General features: G+C 44.0%; 1 long non-coding RNA gene and 1 other non-coding gene across 7 annotated transcripts in view; one reads left to right on the top strand and one right to left on the bottom strand.

The window, feature by feature from the left end:
* Positions 1-11,392, bottom strand: part of LOC123465332 — a 62,520-nt gene extending 51,128 nt beyond the window's left edge. For all 6 annotated transcript variants that reach the window (XR_006640553.1, XR_006640551.1, XR_006640554.1 and 3 more), the window contains exon 1: positions 10,564-11,392. This is a non-coding gene — a long non-coding RNA (uncharacterized LOC123465332). The remainder of the gene's footprint in view (positions 1-10,563) is intronic.
* On the top strand, positions 11,221-11,292 carry TRNAT-CGU. The gene has a single exon. It is a non-coding gene; the product is annotated as a tRNA-Thr (tRNA).
* Positions 11,393-12,295: the final 903 nt, after the last annotated feature.

The following is a 12,295-nucleotide window of genomic DNA, read 5'->3' as shown; positions in this document are numbered from 1 at the left end:
TTGATCATATCAGTAGACACAAAAAGCAACTGAAAAAGCTGGCATTCATTCCTGATTAAAAAAAAAAAAATCCCTCACTGATTAGGAGAAGGGAATTTCCTCAACCTCATAGAGGGCGTCTGTGACAAACCCACTGGGAACACCATGCCTAATACTGAAAGACTGCTTTCTCCTGAAGATCAGAAATAAACTAAGAATGTCCTCTGCGAGTGTCCTTGCCTCTTCTACTCAATATTATACTAGAAGTTCTAACCAATAAAGAAAAACAAATAAAGGCATTCAGATTGGAAAGGAAGAAGTAAAACTGTTACTATTCACAGACTACATGATGGCCGATAGAAATCTGAAAGAATCTACCAAAAGACTACAAATAAGTGAGTTTAACAAGGTGGCAGAATACTAGGCCAGTATAAAGAATTCAAGCACACTTCTATTTACCAGTAATAAATAATCAGAAATTGAAATTTTTAAATAGTATCATTTCTAAAACTCTCCAAAATATTATATGAAAAATAAATCTGACAAAAGATGTTAAAGATGTGTACACTGGGAACACCAAGAACACTGCTGAGAAAATTAAAGAGTTTGGTTGCTCAGTCGTGTCCGACTCTTTGCGACCCCATGGACTGCAGCACACCAGGCCTCCCTGTCCACCACCAACTCCTGGAGCTTGCTCAGACTCCTGTCCATCGAGTCGGTGATGCCATCCAACCATCTCATCCTTGTTGTCCCCTTCCGCTCCTGCCTTCAGTCTTTCCCAGCATCAGGATCTTTCCCAATGAGTCAGTTCTTTGCATCAGGTGGCCAAAGTACTGGAGCTTCAGTATCAGTCCTTCCAAAGAATATTCAGGACTGATTTCCTTTAGGATTGACTGGTTTGATCTCTTTGCAATCCAAGGGACTCTCAAGAGTCTTCTCTAACACCACAGTTCAAAAGCATCAATTCTTCAACAATCAGCTTTCTTTATGGTCCAACTCTCACATCCATACATGACTACTGGAAAAAGCATAGCTTTGACTAGATGGACCTTTGTCAGCAAAGTAATGTCTCTGCTGTCTAGGTTTGTCATAGCTTTTCTTCCAAGGAGCAGAATTTTCCAAGGAGAAAATTAAAGAAGACTTAAATAAATCAGAAAATAGATCATGTCCAAGGATTGGAGGATTCAATAGTGTCAATATGCTAAATTCTCTCCAAGTTGACCTACAGGTTTAATGCAATCCCAAGAGGCTTATTGTATAAATTGTTACCAAATTCTAAAATTCACATTGAAATGTAAAGGAACTAGAATAGCCAAAAGGAAGGGCAGAGGTGGAATACTAACACTACCTGATTTTAAGATTTATTATAAAAATATGTTAAGATAGTGTGGAACTGGTATAAAAATAGATTAGTGGAACAAAATAGAGCACAGAGACATGTGAACAACTTATTTTCAACAAAGGCGCAATGCCAATTCAATGCAGAAAGAATGATTCTTTCAACAGAAGACATTGGAACAATTTGATATTTATATACAAAAAAGTGAACTTCCATTCATAACCCACATCATATACAAATTTAACTCTAAGTTGCTCATAGAACTAAATGTAAAATCTCAAATTACAAAACATCTATAGGAAAACATACAACCACCACAAAAAAATTGTTAGTTTGAGTTAGACCAAGTTTCCTGGATATAAGAAGAAAAGAGTGATCCACAGGAGGACAAATAAATTGGATTTTATCAACATTTAAAACTCCTGCCTTTAAAAGAACACTGTTAAGAGAAGGAAAAGAGCCACAAACTGGGAGGAAATATTTGGAAATCATACCTGATAAAGGATTTGTACCCAGAATATATCAAGAATGTTCAAAATTCAATAATAAAGGGTTAAGACTCTGCACTTCCACTGCAGGGGCCACAAGTTCAATCCCTGGTCAGGGAACTAAGATCCCACAAGCCATGTGGCACGGCCAAAAGACAACCCAAGAAAAAATGCATAAGGCATATGAACATCAATTCTCCATAGAAGATAGAGGAACAGTAAATAAACACATGAAAAAATGTTCAGTTTCATTCATCATTAGAGAGAAATGCAAATTAAAATAGTGAGATACCACTGCACACCTTTCAGAACAGCTCAATTAAAAAGAACTGACCACACCAAGTGTTGGGGAGGACGTGGAGGAACTGGACCATCCCACACAGCCGGTGGGGATGCAAAATGGCACAACCACTCTGGAAAACAGTTTCCTAAAAATATAAACATGTGATCCAGACATTCTACTCTTATATGTTCACCCAAGAGAAATGAAAGCTTTTTAACGTCCTTTCAAAGGTTTGTACACAAAAGTTCATAGTAGCCTTATTTGTAATAGCCCCAAACTGCAAACAACTCAAATGTCCATACCACCCATCAGTAACAAGGAACAAATTCTTGGCTCTCAATAATGCACAACATGGATGGGTCTTGAAATAATTAAACTGAAGGAAGGAATCCAGGAAAGGAATATATAACACAACAAGGTCCTGCTGAATAGCACAGAGAACTATATTTAATATCCTATGATAAACCATATGGAAAAGAATATTTACAAAAAGAATATATATATGTAAAACTGAATCACTCTGATGTACAATAGAAATTAACACAACATCGTAAATCAATTTCTTTTTTTAAAAAAAAGGAAAAGAATCCATACTGTTTAGAGTCCGTTTATATAAAATTCTAGGATATTTAAACCAACCGACAGTGACAGAAAGCATAATGTTGTTGGATGGAAGGGGAGACGGTTTACAAAAGGATGACAAGAAATAACCAAAACCCCAATTCAAAAGAAAAAACCCAGCCTAGATTTCTATGGGTGTTTTTACCTGAATGGAACTAGGGCTTTTATCCGAGATAAGCTGAGGTCTGGATATAGTGTTTAAACTTTCCCTAAACGTTTTGTGTTTTCTTTAGAGCTAGTACAGGATTAAACAGCATTCCCTAATATATGGCGACAACTGGCAAAACACACAGGGCTAAGCACGAGAGAAACCATTCACACTTGGCACCCAACGAACAGCTGCAGAGACAGAGAACGTCACAAGAAAACACAGCGAGAGCTTTTTAAGAACCGTGGAAGAGGAGAGAGAAACAACCGTTTCTGATAACATCTTACTCTTGTTTCCATAAAAGCAATTCTAATGTGTCCGTAATGGAACGAGGGAAAAGGTCGTCTTTCATGTTCAACGTTTTTCTCCCGGCTTTTTATGTCTGCACATATGGTTTTATAGCACTACAGCAGAACCAGGAGGGGAAAATGCAAAAGGTATGTTCTGCTCTGTAAGTTCATCAGCACATCTGCTCTCATTTCCTTCCACCCGTTTATCTTTTCAAGTTGCCAAGAACATCCCTGGGAATAATGCCCTCCCACACCAAAAGCTGGGGATAGGATAATTGGTATCTGATGATGGAAGATGACATTTTTAAAGAGCCACTTTTAATTTCTTAAGCTACATTTCGTCTTTAACCATGTATAGACTGCTTCAATGCTTAGCTTTAAAAATGGGGGTGGGGGTGCGGGTAATGTGGAAGATGCCCCAATAACAAGCATAAATTCACCAAAATTTAGCAATGGCTAAAAAAAATATGTTTTTGAAACCCGTTAGATCAAGTGTCACTTATGTAACAATGATCTTAAAATACAAGGCCTAGGAAAAGGGCACCGTCTATCTATCAAAATGACTTCCTGATTAAACGTTTGAGTTTTTGAAATATCCTATAATATGAATAAACCTAAAGGAGGACTTTCCCTGGTGGTCCGGTGGTTAAGACTCCATCCTCCCAATGCAGGGGGCCCAGGTTCAATCCCCAGTCAGGGAACTAGATCCTACATGCTGCAATTAAGACCTGGTACTGCTGAATAAAACAAAACAAACTTAAAGGCAAATAATGACCCTTTGCAGTACTAAGAAGCACACACCATGTACCATTCATGTGAGATGCTGATACTACTTTACAGAAAGTGGCAACATATGTGAAGGAATCCACTGAGGACATTCACACAATGTTTCCTATAAGCTTACAGTACTAGATGGAAGCCACAGGAACTTGTTAGATTTGTTACCACCACGCGCACACCCGCAGCGCGTCTCCACCACACTGGGCGGACCTCGGCCAGGACATCACATGAAGTGTATGGCTGATTGTTTCTGCCTCCTCCCAACCAAACTACACAAAGTTGAAAATGAGAGCCTCATGTAAGAGCAAAAAGCACGCCCGTAGCCCAGTAGTACCAATGGCCGGCTCACTCACCAGCAAGCAGAACTGTCTGCTTGAGGCTGCTGCGGTACAGCAGAAAGTTAGCTTAGGAAAGCAATGACCCTGACATCTCTGCTCAAGAAGCTTCCACACATGTGCTCAGGGAGCCACAGGCAAAGATGCAAGAGCAGCTTTGCTTGCAGTGAAGAAAAACTTGGAAACAACACAGATGGCCAGCAATAGGGGATTTATTATTACTGAGCTACAGTCCCCCAGTAGACTAGAAGGCAGCAATTAAGAGGAGGGACTTCCCTGGTGGTCCAGCGGTTAAGACTGTGCTCCCAACGCAGGGGGCCCCAGTTCGATCCCTGATCATGGAACTATATCCTGCATACTGCAAGTAAGACCGAATAAATAAATTTAAAACTTTTTAAAACAAATGGGGGAGAAGTGAAGAGAAAGTCACTCAGTTGTGTCCAACTCTTTGCGACTCCATGGACTGTAGCCTGCCAGGCTCCTTTGTCCATGGAATTCTCCAGGCAAGAATACTGGAGTGGGTTGCCATTTCCTACTCCAGGGGATCTTCCCCACCAAGATCGAACCCAGGTCTCCCGCATTGCGGGCAGATTCTTTACCATCTGAGCCATGAGGGAAACACTGCATTTCCTACATATGAACGCATATCAATACAACAAGACAAAGATGTGGAAAGATCCAAAATAAACTCCTGAGAGTGGTCCCCCTGGAAAAGAGGAGGAAGACAGAGCGCTGAGAGGGCGGGAGTCCTCTACCAAATGCAAAACAAATAATGAGAAATAGTGATTTTATTTTGTTACTGTCAACTGCTTTTCACATACATAAAACCATTGTCAACTCTGGATGCTCGTATTTGTACCTCAGATAATCTAGCTGACCTCTCAGAGCGTATCTGGGGAAAAGTAAAAGGGAAAAGAGAAAGAACCCAACTTTATATTATTCATAGCTGCCAACGTGATCTTATTCTGACCCTGGAATGAACCAGTTGAAACATAATTTCCCAGGGTTAGAGGTTCTAAGATGGATTTGATGAGGTGATACCAGGGCATTCCACTCAGCTCTAACTTTTCTGCAGAATTCATCTTTATACCACTCTGTGACCGGTTGGCATTATTTGTGAAAGGGGGTGGAAACAACTCCTGACTCTCTTTCCAAGGAGAGCTTTACCTCTGAGTTTTTCAGATATTACACAGGTGATCCACTCTGCTTCAGTCCTCAGCTTGCTATATCCTGCAGGGGCCTCCACACTGCCTCCACGTGGCAGGGATCTGTGGTTGGATGGAGAGACGAAAGAAGGTCGACACAGGTACCACGAACATTCTAGCTGCTCTTCCACTGAAAAGCACAGGAAACTCACATGGCACAGGAAATGCCAATGAAATGAATTTAACACCCAAGACTCCTAGGCACGAGCAGCAAACAACTGAAATATTCAAGGATGAGGGGACCTAATAGTCTTAAGATATCAATTTCTCTCAAAGTCAATTACAGCTTCAGTACAATCCCAATCAAAGTCTCAGCAGGTAATTTTGTAGAAACTGACAAGCTGATTCTAAAAAGTATATAGAAAATCATACAGATATGAATGACTAGAATAGTCAGTTTGGTAAAAGAACAAAATTGGAGGATTTACAATACTTGATTTTAGGACTCATCATAAAATGCAAAGACTGTGATAACTGGTATAAAGACAGACATGTAAATCAGTGGAACATAAACTCCAAGAACAGACTCCATGTCCACAGTCAAATGAATTTTAACAAGGGTACCACAACAATTCCATGGAGAGAGGATAATTGTTCCAACAAGTGGTGCTGAATACAGGAAATCATGGACATCAAGCCCACTTTCACACCATACACAAAAATGAACTCAAAAAATGTTTGCACTTTTGTTCTTCCCCGGAGGTCCAGTGGTTAACAATCTGCCTTTCAACGCAGGGATGCAGTTTCGATCCCTGGTTGAGGAACTAAGATCCCAGATGGCACAGGGCAACTGAGCCCACATACTGCAACTACAGAGCCCACGCGCAGGCTCACCACAACCAGAGAAGCCCCCGCACTGAACAAAGACCGGACGCAGCCAAAAATAGATATTTTTTAAAAATTAAAACTTCTGCATTTTGAGAGACTATTAAGAACATGCAAGCCATAGCGCTGGAGAAAATACTCAAAATACAGATATCTGAAAAACGATTCATATTCAGAACATACAACAAGCTGGTCATTCAAAAACAGGAAGACAAAAAAAAAAAAAAAACAGGAAGACAAACAAGCTACAAAAACGGGCAAAGAATCTGAGTAGACACTTCACAAAAGATGATGTAACAAATGGCCAATGAGCACGTGAAAAGGTGCTTAATTTCTTTAGTCATCAGGGAAACGCAAAGTAAAATGAGATACCACATATTTACTAAAGTAACCAAAATGCAAAATACAGATGGACTTAGAGATTACCATACTAAGTGAAGACAGAGAAAGACAAATATTATATCGTTTATACACAGAATCAAAAAAAGAAATCATACAAATGAACTTGTATACAAAGCAGAATTAGACTCATAGTCATAGAAAACAAACTTTATGGTTACCAAAGAGGAAAAGTGGGGGAGGGATAAATTAGGAGTTTGGGACTAGCAGATATAAACGTGTGTGTGTGTGTGTGTGTGTTTGGGACTAGCAGATACAAACGTGTGTGTGTGTGTGTATATACAGGCATGCACACTAAGTTGCTTCAGTCATGTCCCACTCTTTGCAACCCTATGGATTGTAGTTCACCAAGCATCTCTGTCCATGGGATTCTCTATACAAGAATACTGGAGTGGGTTGCCATGCCCTCCTCCAGGGGATCTTCCCAAGTCAGGGATTGAACCCACATCTCTTACGTCTCCTGCGTTGACAGGTGGGTTCTTTAGCACGTGCCACCTGGGAAGCCTATATATATGTGTGTGTGTGTATATATATTAATATATATAAAAGCAGATATAACCTATTATATATAAAAATAAACAAGGTCCTACTGTATAGTACAAAGAACTACATTTAATATATTGTATAATAGAAAAGAATCTGAAAAAGTATATATGTATGTATATGTATAACTGAACCACTTTGCTATATACCTGAAATTAACAACATTGAAGTCAACTATATGTCAATCAAAAAAATAATAGTAGTAAATAGAGAAGTTGAAAGATGTGATTCAACTGGAACTCATGTGTTTCTGGCAGGAATGAAAACAGCACCACATCCCCTGGCCCCCCACCCCTTATTCCGTGTGTCCTCCACCCAATCAGTTCACAGGTTCGTATAATATAACCTGCCCAGCCCCACCAAGCCGTTGAGGTGCTCAGCCTGCTCTAAAATCCTGATTTTATCAGATAAAGCAATGAAAGGGGGCTGTGGCCTCCGTCTCTGGGTCTGGGTTCTAAACTGTCCATCCCTAGGACTTCCCTGGTGGTCCAGTGGCTAAGACCCTGCACTCCCAGAGCAGGGGGCTGGGGTTTGATCCCTGGCCAGGGAACTAGGTCCCACGTGCCACAAGTAGGGGTCCTAAGAGTTCGCATGCCAAAACTAACCATCCCACGTGCTACAACTAAGGCCCAGTGCAGCCAAAGAAATAAATATCTATAAAAAGTAAATGGTCCATCACTGACAGTGAATCACGGGGATGCTGTCAGTAGCTAAGTGAGCCTTCTTCAGGTGAAGTCTTGATTTAGGTTATCAGAGAAAACTCTGCTGTCACGACCTCAGCTGACCTAAATATCCAAGCCTGATCGGTGGGTTTTTCTTAACCCTCTTTTGCAAGAAAATGAATTTCTCCAAGAATACTTGAGCGCGGTGGTTCTCAAAGTGAAAGCCCAGAGACCAGCAGCACCAGCACGGCCTGGGAGTTGTGAGAAAGACAGAACCTCGGCCCCACCACAGTGTCTGTCTGCATTTTCCCAAGATGTGCAGGTCCAAGGGCTGAGCGTGCCAAGGCACAACCAAGGCTCCATGGAGCTAATGCAGGTGCGAGCCCCTTACACACTGAAGCACTGCTGAAGCAGATGGAGCCCTTGTTCTGGGAGGTGGCGGGGGAGATGGGCAGCAAGCGGGGTGAGGGCGGCCAGGACCACAGCCTGGCTGCAGGAGTCCTGCCCAGAAGGGGACAGCATTTTCGAGATACCTTCATTTTTTTTAAGCAACCTCAACTGTGGTGAATCAATTTTAGATGCCACTGCCTCTGAGTCGGATCTGGGTGAATCATGAACCATAGGAAGAGGAGTGAGGGAGTAAAAAGGCTTGGCGGTTTCAAGGACCCTTAGCAGGCCTTTCTGAAAACCTAATAAAAACTGTGACATCCCTTTGCCAGAAACACACACATTTTACATACACTTCTGACCAAGACCAAGATTTCTTGGTCTTGAGTGCAATGGGCACCAGATTAAGAATCCCTGCTCTGGGGAGAGGCACAGAGAAATACAAGGGCAGGAAAATAAAAGATTTTAGAACTACTTTTTTTCTAAAATGGAAAAAGGCGACAAAATTTCAGCACATAAATGCAGATGCTTATCAATTATTCAGACCTAGGCTAACTCAATTACATAGATGAAACCCAAAAGATCAAACGTATTTCATCATGTCACCTGGCTTCATCACCAGATCAATTTCAACACTTTCTCACTTGAAACGGCACTTTCCCAGACTCCTCAAAGCACCATCTGTTTCAGCCAGCCCTAGTTCTCCCCCTAGCATCTGGGGAGGCCTAGGAGCCGGTCACAGTCATTTGTGTGACATCAGGCCCCCTGCCCCAGGGACCCTGTAAGGGCACAAGAAACATTTACTGGATTTAAGGTCCGTCCATAAGGGTGAACGGTGGACAACTCCTTATCACCTAAGAAGGTGCAAGTTTCTGCTTGATCAGGGAAGGGCTTATTGGAAGTTCAGCACCAGGACTGTCTTGACACCGTGGTTGGAAGACGCTGTCCAAGGAAGTTCTCCAGTACCACAGAGAGGACCACACTGAAAGGAACCCACATGCTAATTTCCCCGACAATACGTTTTGAGGACCTAGCTGTGCAGGGGCCAGGACAGATGGCTCCTTCAGCCAGGTGTCCGAGATCTGTGGCTTCTCAGGGCTCCTTACACCTGTGAGATAAAGAGGCTCAGACCTGTGTTCTCTACTTTAGGGCTCAGGGATGGTCAGAGGGCCAGCCTCCCTCAGGACACCCCAGACCCTGAGTACCATGGGCATCCCACCAGCCCATCAAGATACACAGATGCATCTCTATCGTTTAACACCCTCCCTCCCCTTGGAAGACAAAGCTGAAAAAAGCACCTGTTAGAATCTAATTTCCATTCCACCAGCCAGTTAGTTCTGGGCTCAGCCCGCACATGATGTTCTCTCATTTGCTAATTTCTTTACCCTTTTTATAAGCCCCGTCCTTTCTGCATAATAATTTCAACTACTCAATCAACACCAAAAAGATGGATGGTGACAGTGGAACCAATTTTATCCTCAACTATTTGAAAGCAATGCTCAGAAATACATGTTTTAATTATGAATATGTTCAATTTTTTTTTTATTTAAATTAAGGAGCTACAGTGTGGTGTGCACCCAGACCTCAAGCCCTCCTGGCGCAGAGTCTCAGAGTTCCTATCCCTGTGTCCGAGGGTAAATGTCAGAGCCTTTTCCAGTCGCCTGACCAAACCCTGTCATTTAAAACAACTTGGTGAACACAATTTTAGGATTTCTATTTGCCTAAACACCTGCACTGTAGGCTGTGGACATTCTTAATTTACATCTCCTTACACCCTACAAACATCACTGGTACCAGGCCGACAAAGGCTCAAATAGTAGAATGTTCTGTGCAAGGGGGGGGCGGGGAATAAGGTGCAAACAACCCAAAGCCTTACTCCCAGAAACTGATTAAATCAACTATGATACAGTCACTGGGTGGAAAGCCGAGCAGTAATTAAAGAGAATATGGCACCCCATCCATGCATGGTGATATTATAGTATATAATGCAGTATATATAATTTAAAACGCAATATTGTAATAGTACACATCACATTAATGTATGAGAAATTTAATTCATTTAAAAAATAATATATGCTATTATCTATCGCGATTATATTATGCACTGCAAGCCATTGTCTTAGTTAACACATTAACTCATAGAAAATCAAAGAGCAGAGAACTGTCAAGTCAGTCCACTTGAATAAAAACAAAAGGGCACGTTGGAGTCTATAAACGTGAATATGCGTATCAACTGTCCAAGGTATTGGGGCTCAGCCTTTCCCACGCATCAGCATTACCTGGAGAGCCTGTTACCGCCCAGATTACTGGGCTCCAGCAACTGGTCTAATTCGGCAGGTCTGGGACGAGCGGGGGTGAAGCTGCAGTTCTAACCGGCTCCCAGGTGCTGCTGCTGGTACTGGGGCCAGGCACATCCCCGGGGCTCAGAGGAGGAGGAGTTTGGGAGTTTTTACTTCAGAAAACTTACACGTACACATTCATTCAACAGCTCTTGTTGAGCGTCAGCTCCGTGCAGGGCAGCGGTGGACCGCCCCCAAGGGTCCGCAACCTTTCCTCCGCCTCTTGGATGTCTCACCCGAGAGGGGAAACTGAGGCCCCGAGACCGGTCATCCAAGGTCGCCAAGTCTCTCTGGCGGAGCTGGGATTCGAACCCCAGACTATGAAACGCCGGCGAGCGTCCCGCCCGCTCCCGAGCTCCAGACGAGTCTCCCCAGTTCTGGAGAGCTAGTGAAAACCCGGCGGACTCCGCCCGGGCCCGGCTCGGACAGGCATGAGCGGCCGGACAGCCCCGCGCGCACGCTGGAGCCCCGCCCCGCCGGCAGCGCGAGGGGGCGGAGCCGGGCGGGCGCGCGCGCTGGGCCCGCGCTCGTGCTCGCGGCGCGAGCGCAAGGGAGCGGCGCCAGGATAGAGGCTCGCCGAGCCGCCATTCTAACGCAGGCGCGGTGGCCAAGTGGTAAGGCGTCGGTCTCGTAAACCGAAGATCACGGGTTCGAACCCCGTCCGTGCCTGTCGTGTTAAATCTTCCCTTTCCGGGGGAGACTTTTTAGGGGTGTGACATCACAACGATCATCGATTTTCTACCCGTCTTGGACCCGGTATTTAGGTCTTCGCCCAGGATCCCAAGCGGGCCAAGTGTTTTCACTCAGTTTAAATTCAGGCTCCCTCGCCCGCGCAGAAGGTCCAAGTCCGGGTGGTCTGACCTCTGAGTTCGGGATGGTGGGGGGCTCCAAGGATCACATGGAAACCGTGGTCCGAGCGCTGACTTTAGCGCAGAAAAACCTACGGCTGATGGCACTTGGCTCAAGAGCCACTAAGCATTTTTCTGAACATTAAAGTCCAATTGAATCCACTCTCCTGAGAGAACTGCCGTTGCCTGTTCCTGAGCCCACACCCAGAGTCAGCTGGTGTCTGGCTTGCTATTTTTAAAAGGAAATCCATTGTAGGCACTGCATTAGAGGGAGGAAATCCTGCCCAGACTTGGAGCTGGTCCGACAGGAAAATCTGCACCTTTCTCTCTCTCTCTCTCTGAGCCTCCTTTTGCCCCCCCAGTAAAATGGGTCTCTGGTCAGCATTGGCCGAGAGACTGGCTGTAGTTGCGGCCTCAGTCAACGCAGCTACCGTCGTTGGGCACCTGTTTTCTTTGCATCACCACGGGGCTGCCCGCCTGCATTTAAAGAGGTTATGCAAAAAGATATTATGCAATTACCCCTATCCTCCAGGAGCTGGCATATTGTATAATCTGAAAACCAGCTTGACCTAAATTGGGGAAACCTGTTTTCAGCGCGAGATGTCTAACGGAAGAAAGCATTCATGGAGCTCCTGGTGTGGGCCGGGTGGAGCCGGACTCGCTCAGTGCGAGAAGGTGGGAGAGATGGATGCGAAGAGGGTCGGAGAGCCTGGCAGGAGCGGCTGGGGCTGAGTCGTCCTCTTGCCGCAGAGCTCTCCCACTTAGCAGTATTCATCAGCATCACCTGGAGGGAAAGTTAAAATGCGGAGCCCTGGGCGCCACCC

This window comes from Bubalus bubalis, chromosome 24, assembly GCF_019923935.1.
Source record: "Bubalus bubalis isolate 160015118507 breed Murrah chromosome 24, NDDB_SH_1, whole genome shotgun sequence".
NCBI lineage: Eukaryota > Metazoa > Chordata > Mammalia > Artiodactyla > Bovidae > Bubalus > Bubalus bubalis.
The sequence above is the reverse complement of the archived record's forward strand: the minus strand, read 5'-3'. Positions and strand labels throughout refer to the sequence as shown.